Source organism: Spermophilus citellus (genome assembly GCF_964194105.1).
Source record: "Spermophilus citellus genome assembly, chromosome: 10".
Taxonomy (NCBI): domain Eukaryota; kingdom Metazoa; phylum Chordata; class Mammalia; order Rodentia; family Sciuridae; genus Spermophilus; species Spermophilus citellus.
Window position 1 is genome coordinate 101,884,844 of NC_138197.1, and position 23,032 is coordinate 101,907,875.

Below are 23,032 nucleotides of genomic sequence, written 5' to 3' on the forward strand. Positions count from 1 at the left end.
TATTTCTCTTAGACCCTGGTTAGTTTTTATGATAATGGATTATAATAGGGCAAAGTTTCCCATGTGCTTGTCCTCTTTGATATGCAGCTGTTTCTTTTCCTATTTTTCTATTATGTTGTGATGCAGCAAAGGGGAACGACGACCACCATAGGACAGGAACAGCGGATTGCCCAGTCTTGCACTTTGAGCCTCCAAAAACTTTGAAATCAGTAAACCTCTTGTCCCTATACATTACCCAGCCTTACACTTTTTGTTATAATAACAGGAAGCTGACTAATGGGCACACTATGTACCAACACCAAATTCCTTGTCTTGATATTATACTATATGCAAGATGCTGGATAGGGTACATAACTTCACTCTGCCCTACTTTGGCAACTTTTTGTGAATCTGTGGCTATTTCAAAATAAAAAGGAAAAAACATACAAACACATATACACCAACTAAAAACATGTTGAACAAGAGGATAGACTGAAGGTAAATTGAGCTATTAAGGACATGGCGTAAAACTATATCAAAATACCTTAAGGCTTTTTTCATCCACCTTGTTTGAATATATGTGTATCTTATTGCAGATCTTTTTGGTAGATGATATTATTTATGCATGTTGACTGAAGTATGAGGCAAGAACCAGGGGTAAAGCTGGATCCTGTGATGTCCCACAGATACTGAATTGCAGAAAGGTAACATCTTAGAGGCGGTTTTGTGTGTACATATATGTGTATAATACAGAAATATCTACTTCCCACCAGTTGTCTTGCAAATAGCCCTTTAGTACAGTGTGGGCCAGCTGGGAAGATGCCTAGCCTAAGTCTACAAGCATGATAAGCCATCATTAGAATGCATTTAATATATGAAGCCAGATAATTTAGTTTCTCATAGGCACATATTAACATAACTGGCAGAAAGTAATTTTTCTGTTCCAATTAAAGTAGCAACTTAAAACTTGGTGAGGACTGACATATCTCTAAGTATTTGGGAATCAGCATCTTCATGTTTCATATTATAATCAAAGACCACATCACTAACTAAAAAAGAAGCCAGATTGTGGTATGATCTTGGCAGTCACAGGCAACTGAAATTGTAAATCTGAGTTTCAAATGCATGGAATAATACTATTTATGGTGAATGGGTGATTTATTTTATAAAATCTAAGTTTTATAGAAATTAATATTCCTATGAAAATATTGCCAAGTTCAGAATGCTAAAATTGAAAAATGAGAAGAAACTACCCCAAAATAGAAAATATTTTATCAAATTGGAAATTGGAAAGACAAGATTTAAACATATTTTATCCCATTATATTCCAAATCCCAAGCAGCTATGCCTCTGATTTTTTTCTAGCATTTTCTACACATAAAGTAAAAAGTAGTCTAATACTAGTTTAAAATATTGCAATTTTACTTGTTTCTTTCAGGATATAAAAGAAGAAAGAATGCAAACAATAAGCAATAACACTTTTTTAAAAATTGCAAGGGGTTCTTATACTTGCTAATGAATGTTTACAAATGTATTATCTGTTCTTTCATATGTTCATCTAATTTTGCATGTTTATACATACACACATATATGTTCACACACGGATTTGTACTTATTGTTTTATATAAACATAATCATGCTCTATTCAAACAAATATTCTCTTTATAATATATAAACAATCATGTAAAAATACAGTGGATATGCCTGCATGTTAATTTACATAAATCTAGATCTATACCACATTCATACTTTTTTCATAAATGTATGTATACCAAACACACAAAAATGAACTTACTAGATTTTGAAAAGTTATTAAACAGTGATTCTTTTTGTTGTTATTTGTCTTCATTTCCTCAAGTCATTCTAACCAATTTTTGTTTTGGTTGTTGTTTTTACTAGGAATTGAACTCAGGAGCACTCAACCATGGAGCCACATCCCCAGCCGTATTTTATATTTTATTTAGAGACTGAGTCACTTGGTGCCTCACTGTTGTTGAGGCTGCTTTTGAACTCATGATCCTCTTGTCTCAGCTTCTTGAGCCTCTGGGATTATAGGCATGTGCTACCACGCTCAGTTTAACCAATTATTTTGACACAACAATTGCCTATCAGAGACTATGGTATGGAACATGTTTTACTTCACATGCCTATAACTATCAACAGGAATAGAAAACTTTATATTAGAAAGTTTAAACCCTTAAACATATCAAAATTAGTATGTTGCTTATTTGAGTTATTAAGCACCATTTTATTTAGCTTTTTTTATAGATTGAATTGCATCATTTCCACCCAGATTCATATTGAAGCCCATATTATCAAAAAGATTATAATTGGAAATAGGGCCTATAATGGAATAATTAAATTTACATAAAATCAGACAGGGAGCCCTTATCTCATACAATTACTATTCTCATGAGAAGAGACACGTGAGGTTCTTTATGTTTCTTCTCTCTACCATATAAATGCATAACAAGAAGACAGTTGTCTATATAACAGAAAGAGAGAACCCATGTGAAATCAAATACTGCTGGAACCTGATCTTGATCCCGCTAGCATTCAGTACTGAAAGGAAACAAATTTCTCTTGTTTATGAAATTCAGCTATAGAATTTTGTTATATCAACCTGAGCAGAATAATGCAACTTCCATGTTGTCATAAAATTGTTTTTATGAGGTGTAACTTTATTTTTAGCATATAATATAAGAAAACAAATGACTCCCAAAGGTTCAATATTGGCAGAAAAAATATTTAGTATCGGTGCTTGATAAGTCTCCTTGAAATTACATAAACACAAACAAAACAAAATGTACTGCAATGCTAGAAGAAAGCATAGGGTCACCACTCCGATATATTGACACAACACCAACTTCATTAACAAGACTTCTAGAGCTCAAGAAATAAAACCAAGAATTAATAAAAGGGATGACTTCAAACTAACAAGCTTCTGCATAGCAAAGAAAAAAATTAAGAGCATGAAGAGAAAGCCTACAGTATGGAAAATATTTCTGAACTGTTGTTTTAATAGGGCGTTAATATCCAGAACATACAAAGAATTTAAAAATATCAAACATCAGAAAGAAAATAATCCAATCAATAAGTTGTCAAATGAAGTAAATAAACATTTATTAAAATAAGAACTACAAATGGCCAATAAATATGTGAAAAAAATATTAGCCATCCTTTTTAACCAGGGAAATGCAAATTAAAATTACACTGATTTTATTTCATTCCTGTTAAAATGGCAACCATAAAGAATACAAACAGCGTTAAACGCTGGTGAGGATATGTAGAAAAGGTACATTTTTGCATTGTTGGTGGGACTGTAAATTAGTACAAACTCTTTGGAAAGCAGTTTGGAGATTTCTCAAAGTATGAAGAGGATAACCACCATATGACCCAGCTATCCCACTCCTTGGTGTTTATTCAAAATAACTAAAATCAGCATCAGTCCATGGTCATCAGCCAATATTTCTCTGGGATTGTAGTAACACAGTGCACCATAATCAGGAAGCAAAAAGAGACAGCAAATGGCTCATGTCCAAAATCCAGTCAAAGGCACATCCCCAATATCCTAACTTCATTTCATTAGGCCCTACCTACAAAAGGTTCCACCAGCAGTCCCCCTGGGCTAGGTGATCAAATATTGAACATATGAGCTTTTGAAGACATTCAAGATCCAAACTAGAATAGCTAATATGATTTGTATGTGGTTTGTCCTTCAAAATTTTATGTGTCAGAGGCTTGTTCTTCTTGTGCTATTAAGAACTTTAAGATGCAAGGTCTACTTGGAAGTCATAAAATCACTGATAATGCTACCCTTAGAAGAATGTAAGGTCATTCTCATGGGAACATGAGTAATGTCAAGTTTTTATAAGAGTGAGCCAGAACGCCCTGAAGCTCTCAACAGCTGAGGCTATGATAGATAGCACCATACCCTTGAATCTCCAGAATTGTGAGCTGAATAAATTCATTTTCTTTTTAAAGTTACCTTCCTCAAGTATTTCATTATAATACTAAAAAATAGATTAAGATGATAGCTTAAATCAACTTATCCTGAATCAAATGTCAAAGCAATCTCCATGGAAAAAATACCAATACATGTCATGGCACATTCATAAAATATTCACTTTATTATGACATAATTATTAATAACTAACAAAATAAAAATTATTAACAAGTAACAAAATAAGTCTGATGATTAAAGATGGAATGACATTTTGGACTCATTTTTCTGGGTTGCTAATAACAATATTAAAATTAGTTCAAACTACTTGAAGAAAATAAATATGAAAATAATAAATATAGTATAACCCTTTTATCACATTAAAAATAAATTTGCTACTTCTTTTGGAGAACAATAGATAGATATGTTAAAACACAAAGTATTTAAATTAAACACACACACCCTACCACCTCTAATGTTTTTTTTTTCTGTGTGTGTGTGTGTGTGTGTGTGTGTGTGTGTGCATACACTGTTTTTCTCATAGCAGCATCTGTCCAATTGTGTTCTTTGGTCACCTGAGTACATCAGAGGAAAATGCTGAGTATAAATCTCTTAGCTACAGTAAATTCATAAAGTTATATAATCTGCTTTAGCTTTCATTATTTAAGGCCATGTTGAACCATTGTTTATTTGTTAAATTCTATTATGTAACATAAATTGACAAATAGAAATTCTAAAATGTTAACATATAGTTAGCATCAAATACTTTTTACAATATAATACTGTTTTTTTTTTACAAAAGAGTACACAGGATACTCTGGGTCCAATTTCTATTTATATATCATAAAATGTGTGTGCCACGGGCTATGATTTTATGCAACTTTCTGGAAATTCATATCTAGATAAATCCACATTTTATTCTAAGCTTCCATAATCTCAATCAAAAATAAAAGTATATATGTTCTGTGGGAAGTACCAAAAATTATTGCAGTGTATGTACTCTGTCTTTAAAATGCCATTTTCCTTCCAAAAAACGTTTATAGGTTGAACTTTCCTGACTTGGAATTCATAAATAATGCTATTCACGGTGGTTTGGTTCCAGGCCAGTCTTCAAATCTACTTAACTCAAAATGTAATTTAAAAATTGATTCTAATCTCCATATGTAACTACTTTTTATGGGAAAATGAATCAATATGTCTTTCTCACTGAATCACTGACGTAAAGCTAGTAACTAGTATACTTTAGACTTTTAACTTTTGAAAAGAGTTTCATATGCTCTACTTGGAATAGTAGATTAGATTTTTTTGAGCAAATACTTATTATTTAATCTGCCCATCCTCATCTATGGGAATTTCCTTACTCCATTGATGTTATTATTTTGTCTCTTAGGAGAAGTATACTTCCTACCCACTTAATTTTGGTCATTTTGGTCTTGACCATGATACTTGCTTTGACTATTAGATGCAATCCATGCAAAGCATCTGAATATACTTGTGGTCCTGGCAGTTTTTCATTGTCATGTGAGACCACAATTTGAGTAGCTGCCACCCATTCATCCTAGGCACAGTACAAAATATGTGGAATGAGGTTGCCATAGGAAATCCTTAGATGTAGGGATAACAAATAAATAAATAATTACTATTAGTCACTGGTATTTAGTGATGATTTATTCTAAAGATAAACTGGGTTACTACTACTCACAAATGTCAAAGAAATTTAAAAAAATACTACAAGATCTTTGTGAAACTGAGAATAAACTGTGCATGTGAAGGCAAAGGCACTTGAATTTCCACCACCTAAATTGGTCCTAGTTCTTTTTTATTGTTTTCTTAAATTTTCTTAAGCACTAACGTGCTCTACTTGAAATGTTAGATTAGATTTTTTTTTTGAGCACATACTTATTATTTAATCTGCCCAACCTCATCTATGGGAATTGCCTTACGCCATTGACATTATTATTTTGTCTCTTATGAGGAGAAGTATACTTCCTCTGTTAAAAACAGAGGTAAATGATTTGCATTTTTGGAAAACACACCTTTCATCACTCTTCCTTTGCTATCATTTGTTCCTTTACAAACGGCCAAGGAGAAGATGAGTATGATGGAAAATGAATTATGGACATTTAAAAACACTAACCAATGATAATAAAACCAATGAAGGAAATTAACATTGAAGGCATAATATTGGATCAGTATATAAATAGGGGAAGCTCTGAAAACAAAATCAAAATATTATGAAACTGAACAAGGCGTGGAGGGATAGAGAATATATGAGAGTTTTCTGTACTATCTACTCATTCTTTTTGTAAATCTAAAAACTCTAATTAAAAAATAAATAAAAATGGCCTATCACTCCTCCCAAAAAAAATTCTACTTAGGAATCAATGAGTAAAAGAAAAAAAAAAGATGATATAAACTTAAGAAAGGAATCAGGAAAAGGACAGACCATTAGGGAAATATGAAATTAGGGAGGCAAATATAATAATAATACTGGAAAACACTGAGCATTACAGCTCAAAGTGTTACTCCAAATGATCCTATAGAGTCTCATGAATCAGCTTAAGAGTGCTTCACCCTCATCAGAGGTGAACAACATTTGTCACCAATGAGTTTTGTATATTAATGATGCAATCAGAGAGAAGCTTTATTGAGGTATTTCTCATATATTGAGGTATTTCTTATATTAACATATAAGCAAAGTCCAGAGAAACAAGGTGTCTCTGTCTTGGCCTGCTTATTTATGTCACACTATTTCTCTCTAAATTATTTTGCTGCAAACCTTACTCTGACAACTAAGAAATGATGATTGCTCTCCATGAGCAAGTTGTCCATTTCATTTATTGCTAAGGAGGCAGTGGTAATTAGTATTAAGCACCAATAATTAGTTAATTTAAAGACATCTTGATGGATTAAGAATATTCCTTTTCAAAGCTTGACATGGGTGTTTATTCAGATGTTACATGATTGAAAGCCCAAGAACTGTAAAACAGAACATCCCTAAGTGATCTATGGGGAAAAGTAATTGTCTATGGTTTTATTAATTTTGACATGATACATCATAAATATTCACAGGTAAATTGTCTGAATCCCTGTTTTTTTAAGGGAATCAGATTTGGATTTTTATTTATCAAACTATATTTTCTCAAGGGGAATTATATTAAAATTTTTTTCTTTCCATGGTTGATTTTTTCCCACAAATGAAAATTTTCTTCAAGAGTTAGGCATTGCTTTCAAATTAAAATTCACACCTTAGCTACACCCTACCTTCTCTCTTAAGTTATATTTGTAGGCAAAGATTGAGGAAATTAGAGTAGGAAACTCAGTTTGTTAGCTGATGTAAAAATAGTTTCAGAATTATTATTATTAAATAAAATGTAATAATAATTTAATTATTATTAAAAATTATTTCTGCATGAAATAAAAATTCATTGTTAATAATTAAAAGTAAATGCTCATGCTTTAATTTTCCTGAAAGGTGTGAGAGTTGTGGAAGCAAATTATATTTCCTATCAACCTAGATATAGAACTATTTATTTCAGTGATATTAGTGACACAAATTAATAAGATAAATAGTATTGTATTAGTTTGGTGATTTTTCCCATCTGTATCTCAAAAGGCCAGAAATTCTAACATTTATAATCCATTCATTGAGAATTTCCTCAAAATTCACTGTTGTTGCATTTTCTTCTGCTACACATGTGACTTCACTTAGGTATAATTGGCATTAAATACACAACATATTTAAAATATACAGGTTGATGTGTTTTGACACATCCATGAAGATATAAGCAGAATTTAGATAATTATCATATACAAAACTAGTAATATCTATTTTTCAGATATACCCATTCATCTTTAGGAAAACATGGACTTGCTTTTTGTTACTTTACCTTATGTTGTATGTTTTGCCTATTTTATATGAATACAATCATACCTTCTTTGTCTGCAGTTTTAAATTCAGCATCATTATTTTGACAGCTTTTGTTGAATGTGTTGATGGATTTTTCTTTGAATTACTGAGTATTGTTCCATTATAAGAATATATCACAATGTATAATATATATCAATTGATATTTGATGGACATTCAAATTTGTGGTAGTTTTGTATTACCATGAATAATAGGCTATGAACATTCATTCAAATCTTTGTCTTCATGTATCTTAATACTAGCTAAGAGTTTAATAGGTAGAGCATATGATTGGATATTACAACATTATAAGAAACTCAATCTGTTCTCCCAAATGGTTGTTACATTTGACATTTCTATAAGAAGTGTTAATAGGAGATCTCTGACCTTTCATTAGGCAAAGATTTCTTAGGCACAACACCAAATGCAAGACCCATTTTTTCTCAAATGATAAGGTGAGCTTAATCAAAATTTGAAATTCTTCTGTTACTTAAAAAAATGATGTTGGTAGAATGAAAAGTCACAGGCTGAAAGAAAATATTTTAAAATCACAGATAAAGGACTTGTATTCATAATAAAAAATGAACTCCACAAACTGAACAATGAGATAACACAAGCAAAGCAAGTTAAAACAAAATGGATAAAAATATCAAGCACTTTATCAAATAGGCAAATGAATGCCAATTTAAATAAAAACTTGCTCAAGGTTATTAGTTATTAGGGAATTGAAAATTAAAGCCACAGGAAATACAATTATATGCTGTTTAAAATTGCTATATTAAAAAAAGAAACAACCTGAGAACACCAAGTGATAACATGGTTATAGAAAAACTGAAACTCTTACATATTATTTGTAATAATTCATTGTGTGCATGCAAATGCTACAACTATTATGGAAAAGTGTTTTCCGTTTCTTGCAAAGTTTAACCTGTACATAGTATATGACATAATTATCATGCCCTAAGTATTTATTCAAGAGAAACAAAAACCCATGTTTATAGAAAAACATTCAAGTAAATACTGAAAACAACTCTCTTCACAATTGTTTAAACCTAGAAAGAATTCTGATGATCTTTCAGTGGTACTCAGGTGAGGAAACTGGTCTATCCATTCAATGGACTATTAACAATAGAAAGAAACTAACATGATTCTTGGGTTAGCAAGTATGAATTGTAAATGTGTTAAGTGAAAGAAGCTAGACTAAAAAGAAAACATTGGCTGATTCAATTTAAATGAATGTTAGGGTTATATTTATAAGATACTGTTAGTGCTAAGGTAAGGATTAATGCTAGATTTAGGGGTAGGTTTATTGTATATAAAAATATAAGAATATGTCTATGAAAATAAATGTGAAAACCTATATAAAATATATGGTTTTATATATGGATAAATTAAGGGTTACATATAAGGTTACAATATGTTTTAAAGCTAGGGTATGAATATATAAATGAATTTATATTAAAACATTGTAATTAAATGTGAATTTACAAATATATATGTATGAATATCCGTATAAATATGAATGTTTTATACAGAAAGAATTGTATTGTTAGGAGAAATGTTAGTTTTAGGATTAAGTTTTGGGATAGGTTTAGGGTTAGAACATATATATGAATATACATGAATATATATATATATATATATATATATATATATATATATGAATATATAAAAACAAATATAAATATGTATGATTTATATATGGAAAATTTTAGGGATAGGTGCATAGTTACAATGTTTCATATATGCAAAAAATGACATGTATGATTCATAAAAATAATTTTAAGTTCAGAAGAACTCTGTTAGGTAAATAATAAACATGGGTATAGGCCTAGTGTTAAGATTAGCAAAAGAATATATTTATCTACAGATAAGTATATATATTAAATATATACATAAAATATATACAAAAACAAATATAAATGTATATATTTCAAATATTAACATGTTTTTATATGTATAAATTTAGGGCTAGGAGTCAGTTTTGATTTGGTTTTAAGAGAGCATATGTAAATGAAAAATAATCCATATGTACATGTAAGTAAATTTCTACATGAAGAGAGAAATGTATATATCAATTAATTTATGAATGTTCAAAGATATATATATATATATATATATATATATATATATATATATATATATTGCTTTACTGTTAGAATTAAAATTAGGACCTAGTTTGAGTGTAGGTTAGGGTTACATTTAGGAATAGAACATATATATCCATAATTATGAATATATGTATACGAAAATACATGTGAATATATACATGAAAATCTTTTTAATATACAGAATTTAATATATAAAAAAAATTAGAAGAAGATGTTCATTTAAGTTTTGGGTTAAATATAGGGTATAAAAATAGAAAAACTATATATGAACCTACATGTAAATTTATATATGAATGAATATATGTCAAAATGTGTATTATATTCACATAATAGATATGTTTTCATATTAAGATATTTTTATGGCAATGGTTGAGTTATGATTAATATGGAGTTTGCAGGTAGGGTTATTTTTAGGATTAGGTTTAGAACATATATATCAATATATCTGAATCTACATATGAAAATATATGTGTAAATATATATAAAACAATATAGATATGTAAGTTTTATATAAATTATTATGTTTCTATATAAGGATAAATTTAATAATAGACTTAAAGTTATGATGTAGTATAAAAATAGCATATATATGCAAACTAATGTTCATACATTATATGTAAGCTTATATGTTCATATATAAATGTTTATGGCAATATATGCATGAATATTTATAAATACATGTATGTTTATATATCAGAATAGTCTAAGGGTTAGGGGTATTGTTATCCTTAGGACTACATTTAGGGATAACATTAGGTTTTAGGATAGGGTTGATACATATATCAAGATATATGAATGTATATATAAAACATGTGGAAATATGTACTAAAATAGATATGAATACATATGTTATATGTATGAATAATTTTGGTAAAACTGGATATTTATGGTTTGGTTTACAGATAAGGCATGAATATGAAAAAGAGTATAAATAAACATATATGCACATTTATATGGGATTATGTAAATGAACATATCAATATATGCATAAATATTCATATAAATATGTGTTTCTCTATAAAATATTTTTATGGTTAGGGGAATTATTAAGATTAGGACCTCTTATAAGGGCAGTTTTAGTTTTAGGGTTAGGATTATAATATATATATGCAATATATGAATACATATTTGATAATCCATGTGAAAATATACCCCAAAACATTGATAATACATATGGTTTTATATATGGAAAATTTAAGGAATTATGTACAGCTGCCAATTGGATAAAATATAGGGCATGAATATGGAAATGAATGTACAAAAATATAATCATTGAAAAAAATATATGAATTTATGTCAATATATGTATTCATATTCATATAAACATATATGTTTTAATATAAAAATTGTGGGAGGTTACTGGGGCTTAAACTCAGGGGCACTTGATCACTGAATCATATTCCCAGTGCTATTTTATATTTTCTTTAGAGACAGGGTCTCAATGTGTTGCTTAGTGCCTTGCTGTTGCTGAGACTGGCTTTAAACTCATGAGCTCTTTCCTCAGTCACCTGAGCTGGAGGAATTACAGGTGTGCTTCACTGTGCCTGGCTAAACCACACCTAGACACATTATAATGAAGATGCCCAACATACAGAATAAGGAGAGAATTTTAAAAGCTACAAGAGAAAGGAAGCAGATTACATTTAGGGGTAAACCAATCAGGATAACAGCTGATCTTTCAACACAGACTCTGCAAGCTAGAAGATCCTGGAACAACATATTTCAAACGCTGAAAGAAAATGGGTTCCAACCAAGAATTGTGTATCCAGCGAAATTAAGCTTCAGGATGGAAGATGAAATTAAAACCTTCCATGATAAACAAAAGTTAAAAGAATTTACAGCTAGAAAAGCAGCTCTTCAAAACATTCTCAGCAAAACATTACAGGAAGAGGAAATGGAGAATAACAATGAAAACCAACAGTGGGCGGTAGTACAGTAAAGGAAAAAAAGTATTCAAAGAGGAAAAACAAACCATGTTAAGTAACATAAATAAACAAATATGGCTAAAAGTACAATCCATATCTCAATAATAACCCTAAATGTTAATGGCTTAAACTCACCAATCAAGAGACACAGGCTAGTAGAATGGATCAAAAAAAAAAAAAAAGATCCAACAATATGCTGCCTACAGGAGACGCATTTGATAGGAAAAGACATACATAGACTGAAGGTGAAAGGTTGGTAAAATGTTTTTTGTTTAAAGATAAGGTTAGGATAAGGGTTAAGTTGAGGGTTAGTGTTAGGATTAGGGATAACTTTAGAGCATACTTTATATATATATATATATATATATATATATATATACACACACACACACACACACATACACATATATACATATATATATATACATACACATATATACATATATATATATATATATGAAAATATCTATAAAAATAAATATGAATACAAGTTTCATATATGGATAAATTTATGGAAAGGTTAATATTAATAGTTATGGTTTAAGGCACTCATAGGTTGTGAGTACGGTAAGGGGTGGACATAACATAAATGTGATTTTATATGTCAATTTTTTTGTGTGTGCTGGGGATTGAACCCATGGCTTTGTGAATGTGAGGCAAGCACTCTACCAACTGAACTATATCAAATTTTTAAGTTTAGTATTATAACACATATGTCGTTAGATATAAATGTGTCTGAGAAAATATATACCACAACATATATGTTTGTTTTTATATAGAAAAAACCTTCATGTATATTTATATTTTTGTTTATTCATAGAATATGAATCTTCAAATGAGAGTACATGAAAATATACGTAATTTGATGTGAAAATGTAAATCTAAATGTCATATAAGTATACATATATATATATTTTTCTGTAAAATTCATTTTGGGTTATGGTTAATATTAAGATTAGGATTTAGTCTGAGGGTAGGCTTAGGGTTAGGGTTAGGGATAAAACATATATATCCAGAAATATGGCTATATATGAAAAAAGTGGCACTATACATGAAAATATCATATGTGGTTATGTAAAAAGGAAAAATTTCAGATGCATAACTGAATTTTGGATAAAATATAGAGCATGCCTATGCAAATGAATGTATATTAACACTTGTGAATATATAATAATTTCTGTAAATTAATTGTATGAATATGCATTGAATATATATATATATATATATATATATATATATATATATATATATATATATATATATATTTGTATAAAAAGGCTTCCATGGTAAGTGTTGTCTCAGGCTTAGGACTAAGAGTTTGCATTAAGCTTGCTGTCAGTGTTAGAATATATATATTTGTATCCATAAATATGACTAGATATATGAAAGAATATGTGAAAATATTCACAAAAACATTTATAACGTGTGGTTTTGTATATGGAAATGTTTAGAGTAAGATGCATAGCTACTGTTTGGATAACATTTAGGGCATGCATATGTAAATAATTTTTATGAATATATATGAAAATTATATGTGAACTTATATTTATGTCAATGCATATGTAAATATGCAAGGTAAAATATACCTTTTTTTGTATAAAATAACTTTCAGGATAGGGTTATTTTTAGGTTGAAGACTAATTTTAGGGTATAGCATTAGGTTTAGGGGTCAGTGGTAAAACGCTGACCACTATTTATCCACATAAATAAAATTTTCTGTTAAAATATATACAAAAATTTCTTTAGATATTTGTTTCTATATTTGGATCAATTTTGTGATACATGTGTAGTTATGGTTTTGTCTATTCATAGGGTATAAATATGCAAATAAGTGTAAATGAACATGTATGTCATTTTAAAGCAAAAATATAAATGTAGAGGTCAATATAAATATGAATTTCATATAAACATGTATGACTTTTAATAAAAATCATCTCATAACTGCAGTTAGAGTTTGGACCTAGTTAGACAATAGTGTTAGGGTTAGAAATATATACCCACAAATATGAATATTTATATGAATAAATATAAAATATACATAAAAACTTTTATAACATGTATAGATCTGTATATGAAAAATTTTAATATAAGATGTATAGCTACCTTTTGGATAAAATATAGGGCATGCATATGTAAATGAGTGCATAAAAATCTATAAATTATATGTGAATATATAAAAATTGTGTCAATGCATATATGCATTGAAATATATAACTTTTTTGTATCCAATGGCTTCTAAATTAGGGGTTTAACTCAGTTTTAGGACAATGCTTAGAATTATATTAGGGTTAGGGCTAGGGTTAGAACATACATATCCACATATATAAATTTTTGTATGAATACATGTAAAAATATATAGAAAAACATGTGTAAGTATGTTTTTATATACTGATGTATTTCATGATATGTGTATAGCTACAACTTGGTATACTCAAAGGCAAAAGTAGTGTATTTGAATATATATTTCATTTTATAAGTGAAAATGTAAATGTAGGTGTGAATAAAAGTAGATGTTTTATATGATTTTTTTTAAAGCGAGAGAGAGAAGAGAGAGAGAGAGAGAGAGAGAGAGAGAGAGAGAGAGAGAGAGAGAGAGAGAGAGAGAGAGAGAATTTTTTTTCAGTTTTCCGTGGACACAACATCTTTATTTTTTATTTTATGTGGTGCTGAGGATCGAACCCAGTGCCCTGCGCATGCCAGGCAAGCACATTACCGCTTGAGCCACATCTCCAGCCCCAATATATGATTTTTAATAAAAATCATGTCATGGATACTGTTAGTACTAGGATTTGGATCTCATTAGAGATTAAGATTAAGGTTAGGTTTAGAACATATATATATCTGCAAATAGGAATATTTATGTGCATACATATATATGAAAATATACACAAAAACATTTGTAACATATGTTGTTCTGTATATGAAAAATTTTAGGATAAGATGCATAGCTATAATTTGGATAAAATATTTGGCATACATATGAAAACAAATGTATATGAACATGTATGTAAATTTCTATGTGAATGTGTAAATATTTATGTCAATACATGTATAAAAAGGAATGGAAATAGACACTTTTTTGCATAAAAATTCTTCCATGTTGTGTCTGCCATAGGATGAAGTTTAGGCCTAGCATTAGTGTTAGTATTGTCTTAGAACATAATCAGGGTTAGAGTTCTCTTTAGAACATTGTCCTCATATATGAAATTTTGTATTAATATATGTGTAAAAATATGTACAAAGACATGTATAAGTATTTGATTTTATATAAAAATTCATTTTGTGATACGAGTATATTTAGAATTTGGTTTACACATAGAGTATGAATATGCTAATATGTGGATATAAACATGGATGTAATTTTATATGTGAAATGTAAATGTGAATGTCAATATAAGTTTGTATATTCATATAAACATAAAATTTTTAATAAAAATCATCTTCAATTACAGTTAGTGTTAGGATTTAGACTTAAAGTGTAGGCTTAGTGTTAGCTGCAGGGTGGGCTAAACACTGGACCCTCACCTGACTGGTTCCTTATGCCTTGCTTGCCTGAAGGCTGAACACTCAACCCCACTCAAAGCTGAATACTTGACCCCCACCTGTCTGGTGCAATGGAAACCCACATCTGGCCCTGCCTGGTCTGCCTGAGGCAGAAGATGACACTTTTAGCAACTCCTGTATGAGCCAATCATTGTACACCAACAAGGCAGCTTGCAGACCCAAAGACCCTATTAGATTTTGGCTATAAAAACTCTCCCCTCTCCTCTTTCTCTCTTTCTTCTCTCTTTCCTCTCACTCTCGCCTCTCTCTCTCTCTCTCTCTCTCTCTCTCTCGCTCTCTCGCTTTGCTCTCCCCCTCTCTTTCTCTCTTTCCCTCTCTCTCTCTCTCTCTTTCCCTCTCTCTCTCTCCCCCTCTCTCTCTCTCTTTCCCTCTCTCTCTCTCCCCCCCTCTCTCTTTCCCTCTCTCTCTCTCTCCCTCCCTCCCTCTCTCTCTCTCTCTCCTCTTTTTCTTCTGGTGGATCAGAGGAAATAAAGATCTCATGGTGGCTCTTAGTGTTGTGGTCACTTTCCTTTCAATCACGTGTTCCCTCCCCAGTTAATGGGGGAGCCCCACATGCTACCACACAACCCTTGTTAAATACATTTCTAAAATGTTATGTTATCTAATTATGTTATAAGTGGAATTTAAAAAATATAACCCCCAACATTGTGATTGTAGTGCAGAAGTACATTTATTTTGTTATTTTTATGTTAACATTCTATGCTGTGATGCTGCTTAATTGATCTATAAGTTCTACTAATTATTGCAGCCATTTTAAGGTTGTCTATATGAAGAAATCTATCCTATGTAAATAGAGACTATTTTATTTCTTGCATCTAATCTTTATGTATTTTATTGTTTGCTGTCTTCTTGCAAGGGCTATTATATCCAGAAAATGTTGAGATGATATGGTGATACCTAGCATTCTTTCTTGCTTTCCTTATTTGGGGGGATTTGATTTAATCACATTTTCTTACTCATGCACAGATTATTTAAATGTAGTTTTTTTGATCATCTTATGTCATATTTTTGTAGTGAGTTTTAACTTTGGATGGCCCTCTGCAAATTGTAAATCTCATATTAAGAAGATTCTAAATTATTTTTTGATTTTCTCCTCTAAAAAGTATTACATTCGGGTTGGGATTGGGCTCAGCGGTAGAGCTATTGCCTAGCACATGTGAGGGCCTGCATTTGATCCTTAGCACCACATAAAAATAAATAAATAAAATAAAGATAAAAACTAAAAATTAAAAAAATAAATATTTTTTTAAAGAGAGAGTGAGAGAGGAGAGAAAGAGAGAGAGAGAAAGAATTTTTAATATTTATTTTTTAGTTCTCGGCGGACACAACATCTTTGTTGGTATGTGGTGCTGAGGATCAAACCCGGGCCGCACGCATGCCAGGCGAGCGGGCTACCGCTTGAGCCACATCCCCAGCCCCTAAAAAATAAACATTAAAAATGTATTATATTTGTTGTTGCTGTTGTTGATCTTAGCAATTATTATTTGGCTGTGCCCAAATTGTCAATTCTGTCTCTTGGTAGAAATTTAAAACTTAATTCAGTTATTTCTTTTTTCAGAAAGTTTTGTGTTTAGTATATTTATATTTGAAAAGCCATCCAGATATATGGAAAAAAGTTATGCATAACATATTTATGTTTCCAATGGGTTTTCTTTCTTTTGGGGAATTTATACCTAATTTTCCATGAGGTATGCATAAATTATACTTTGGCTTTGATTATATAGTCCTGAAAGACTGAGTTTTTTATTAGTATTTTATTCTTCAGGTTAACTGCTCAAAAACATGTAACGGGGGATGTAGCTCACTATTCTAGCATTTGCACAAGGCCTGGGTTCAAGTCCTAGACCCTCTCCTTCCTACACAAACAGCTATAAAAATGTGCTTCTTTATACTTCCAAGTGTTGTTTTGCTTTCAGAAACTGCCTACTTTCAGAAAGTTGTAAGTTGTTGTGCCTGTGTATGTATGTATGTGTGTGTTTTAGAGTTTCTATTTGGTACCTGTTACTGTGACCTGCGTGGCTGAATCTTAAAAACCAGTGAGGGGTGAGGGGGGATTAAGAAAGATAGACACTTACAGAGTAAAAGCTGGGACCAGGTTGGCATCATCCTCTGATGGAGGAACAATGACCCAGAGCAAGCTCAGCATGTTTATTGTATAGATTTTTACCAACAAAAGTGTTTTCTGTGAAAAAGTTTCTTCAAAGAAGGCAGCCTTGAAGGCAGCCTTGAAGCACTAGCAAACAATGATAATTATTTTACTACACTCGTAACTCTCTATTCCCAGGAGCTGTGTTTGAACTCAGGGTCAAGACTAGTATTCCCATGACTTGCACAGAACCTCCTCAGGCAGGGCATCACCACAGCAGCTGGGAAATCTTGACCTGCACATTGGCACAAGAAATTCCCAGAGCAAGCGCAGTGGCAGCCACAAGGAAATCAAAGACCACGATCTAAGTCATGGCTCTCCGCAATCTATAGAATGATTGACTCCAGTAGGAACTACTTTGAGAATTTACTTACTTTAAGAATCTGAAGTCTTTATCTTTAACACATATCCAGGTTTTGTATTTAAAGATAATTTGCGTGAATAGCCCTTAATCTTTGGAGGTGTGAAATTGCATTCATTTTCTTCAAAATCTTGTATGGTTTAGCTGGATATTTCATCTTTTTAAACAGTTGTATCTCCCTCTCCAATTTGAATATATCACTAAATTTTCAACTACTCTATTTCTATTATAGATTATATATATGATCATATATGTGTATGTGTTTGTATATGTATATATGTATCCAAAATATGTATAAAACACTATCATAGTTATTAAGCAAACTCTGCAAAGGTGCAGGTTATGAGAGCAACAGACACAAACAGGTCATGCTTTTTCACATTGGAAATTATCAGTCAAAAAATGAAATTAAGAAAGCTATTCCTGTTAAAATACCTAAAAATAAAATGCCTAAGAATAAATTTAAAATGGTATAATTTGTACACTAAAACCCAAAAATTATTGTTGAAAAAATTTAAAAATATCTAAATGAAATGGAAGACATCCTGTTCCACAATATATATATAAATAAACTCAAATTCATCATTGATTTAGGTATAAGAATAAAACATGTAGTGGAATATTATGATGCCCAAAGCACAAGCGATGAAAAAAAAAAACACCCCAAAACAAAAACAGAAACATTAGACTTAATCAAAATGAAAAAGTTCATTCTTGTGGATCAAAAATGGATATAACCTACAGAATGGATGAAACTATTTGCAAATCATCTATCTGACAATTGTTTAATACTTAAAGATTACATAAAGAACAGTTACAATCCCAAAACAAAAATAATAAACTAGATATTTTTAAATATACTGTTGTTTAAAAATTATGAAAATATCAAACAGCATTTATTATATAGCATCAATCAAAATTAGATGATGTATACTTTAAAGGGTAGCTATCCTAAAAACACAAGGAAAGTATCCAGTATTGGTGAGGATATGGAGAAACTGGAACACTTCTAATAGGAATGTGAAATCATGCAATGATGTGGAAACTGTTTGATAGATTTTAAACTTTAAATACGGTATTGCTATATGACCTAGTACTTCCACTCCTAAACATAGATCCAAAATAATAGAAAATATCCTTAAACGCTTATATAGGAATGTTTACAGCAGCACTATTCAAAATAGCTAAAAGATGAAAACAACGAAAATATTCATCAAGAGATAAATATACACAAATATGTGGTATACACACTCAATGAAACATTGTTCATCTATACAAAGAATAAAGTCCTGGTGCCTATTACAATGTGGATGAACCTCAAAACTATTACTTCCCATGAAAGAAGTCAGACACAAAAATGGCCACATGTCACATGTTACTCCATTTATATGAAATAACCAGATAGATAAATCCATAGAGACAGAAAGAAGATTTTTGGTTGTTAGAAGTGGGATGAGGGGTATCAGAGTGGTAAATGGTAGAGGGGTAACACAATGAGAAGAGGAATAAGTGATAGTTGGATGGATATGATGTTTACTTCTAAGATGATGTAAATGTTTTGGAAGTGGATAGAGATAGTGGTTGCATAGTTAATTTTATGTTATGTAAATCTCATTGAAGATTTGTTTGTTACCCTTTTTACCTATCAGTTTGGCAAAAATACAATTATACAAGTATGCTTATAGGAAAGTCTGTGAAAAAGCATATTTTCATATGTAGCTGATAGGAATGCAAAATAGTATATATCTTATAAAGGTGAATTTGACCATAGATAGCAAAATTATGTGTTCATTTACCCTTTGACACAGTAATCTCATTTCTGAGAATAGATCTTATTGATGCATTGGTAAAAATACCAATACATGCATTAGTAAAAATAACTCTATCTGTAGTAGCAAAGATTAAGATGGGTGTCTATCAGTTTATCTGCACAGTAGAGAATTCTCCATTTATAAAATAAAATGAGGAAGATATGGCTACATCGAAATTGCTGAGGTGTGTTGTTCTATGAAAAGAGCAAGGTGAATAGGCAAATCTCTAAAATCATGAACTAAATTGGTAGTTGCCTATGGCTGGAGGGGATGGAAAATGGAAAACAGCATATTTATGTGAGGGAATGATAGCTACAAGTATAAGGTTGATTTTTTGGGAACAAAAATGTTCTAAAATTTAGTAGGGATGAGTACACAACTCTGTAAAAATAGAAAATAGTAAAAATTATTGAATTACATATTCAAATGGGCAAATTGTTATGCACATTATATCTCAATGAATTTTTATAGAAATGGAAAATACATAATAGATTTGACATGTGAACACTGAAATCTGACATAATAAACCTGAAATCTGGTCATTTAGAGTAAACCAATAGTCCATAGGTTGATATTAATGGATATTTTCAGAAAACATTGCAGTTAGAGAAACTTCTGAAACAGGGACAGGGTGCAGCTAAGAAACATTTCATCAAGTCTAGGGTGACACAATACAAAATTTAGGAAAAAAATTTGAGGCATGCTTCCTCAGCTGAGGGCCAAGAACAAAATTACTAGAAGTTAAAGGAAATGGGCACAGAGTGTTATTTTAATGCTCTTACTTGATGAAATATTATCTCATACTAGTTTAAGAGGAGACAGAAAAGCCATGAAGAAATGGGAACCCAAAGTATAAGCAAGCTGAACTGGTTTCTAATATTGTCAAGATTGGTTTAGATGAGTTTCAAGAAAACTTCTAGGATAATTTTACATTAAAGTATTAAAAATGGACTTAAGGGAAAGAGTCTCAGCTTGTTGGCTATCATTTTATTGTTAATTCATATATTTTCTTTATTCTAAGCTAAAGAGTTATGTAGAATGTTTTATTCATGCAGTTTTCACAGAGAGAAAACTAGAATAAAATTGTAAAAACCAATAGTTCAAGTTAAAGAAAGGAACAAGTTAAATTCTTGAGGGCTGCAGGGTGCCAGGTGACAAAATAAATAGACAGAAAGTAGTTGATTAAAATTAGCTGATCAGAATAATTTTGCAGTGATTTAAAAGCAATTAAAGAGTCATATCATCACATTAAGATTACTTTAATATTCAACTCATCTGTCACCTGTCAAAACAGCATTTTTTTAAAAAAAACAGCTTTTATGTAAAATATTCTATAGTAAATTAAAGAATATTCAATTCTTGATTACATTTTTATGAGTAAAGGAAACATGAATTAAATAATTCCTACTGTCAATGCAATTGATCTTTTTAATGGTATATACTAATGATTGAATATTTGTGGGAATAATTTTGATTAAAATCTATCCACCTTTTAGAGACCTGAATAATAAAACACACAGATCAATGAGTCACTGTTGGCAGGTCCATTACATTTCTAAATTTTGAGAAAATTATACCAAGGAATTCCTAATTTTTTCATAGTTTTTCAATTTTTATTTTTTTTCTATCTATAAAATGAAATGAGGAAGATACGGCTACACAGAAATTTGCTGCTACATAGAAATTGCTGAGGTGTGCTGTTCTTTTTTGGTATTGGGCATTGAACACAAGGGTATTTACCCACTGAGACACATCTCCAACACTTTTTATATTTTATTTTGATATAGGGTCTCTCTAAGTTGCTTAGAACCTTACTAAAGTGCTGGGGCTGACTGAACTTGGGATCATCCTGTCTCAGGCTTCAAAATGGCTGGGATTACAAGTCTGTGCACCACACCTGGCTTAAAGTAGTACTTTTTAAAGGACCCTCAACATTGATAGTATGACCTTGTACAGAAAGAAGTATTAATTCTTATTTTTTCTTCCACCTAACATTAAATTACATCCATTAAAAATAAGATGGAAAGCTAGTTTGAATGATGAACTATTTTTCACAGGAAGACTATTACTGCTAATCCTAGCAACTGCATTTTTTTTCCTCATTCAATCACCTTATGTCCTCCTAACATTTGGAATATTTCCCAACAATGATTTGATATACTTTAATTTAAGATGTAATATAGTATTTTATTTTTGCTTTATTTTTACTCTAAAATGTGAATTCACCATTAAACTCTGTCTTTTGCACTACTTTTGTTTCTTTTGACTTATCATCTTTCTTACACATGTTATCCTAATAGAACAAAAATGCTTGCTAACAATAAACAGTAGTAAAAATAATGGTTTATTTAATCTTTTAAAATGTTGATTTGGGGTAATATATAGAGGCAATTAGAAATTATTTGATATTAAGAGGAAAAAAATCCCACATGCTAGAGAACATTCCTTCATTTAATGTGTGGGTTACTGACACTTATAAGTTCATGATGCTAGTATGGCAACAATTTTGATAAACAAAATGTTCTATAATTATTATTATTTATTATTACAATTATGCTATTGTAATTCAAGAAAATTATCTAATTACTTTATTTATTCAGGTAAAAGTTATCCCTTTAGATTTCATTGTGCTAAGATAGTTATGCATTTAATTTTTTAGTATTCTTTGTGACTATTTATGCAATTCATCTGTATTACCATTAACCACAATCTGCAATTTATATTCAAATTCTTAAGTCTACATTTATCACAAATTTCTAAATCTACATATAGCACAATTAATTTATTTTATGATTTTTAATAAGAAATGCATATCCTATTAACCCTAGTATTCTTGAATGAGTTTTCAAATTTAATTTGCCATAAAAACAAAATTTATTTCCACCAAGTCTTCAAATGCTGGCAATTTTTTTTTATTTTTCAAGAATTTGTTGTATGCATATGTGTATCATGATTTTAGCATGATACACATACGCATACAACAAATGACACAGTATGTTACATAAAAGTTGCATTAGCACCTATAGTGTTTATAGATTCTAACGGGAAAATGTATAATGTTTGTAGTAAATTACACACATGCATAATTTCATAGAGAGAAAAGTTTAGCACTCTATGAAATTTTAAAAGGGGGAATTTTTTCATTATAGATGTGATTTCATGGACAGATTTCCTCAACTGATAAAGTTTTTTAGTTAAGAATCATAGAAAAGGAATTAATAAAGTAAATTGGTGAAGGGGCACATAAGACTATAGAATATGACAATGGAAAGAAGGATATTGAT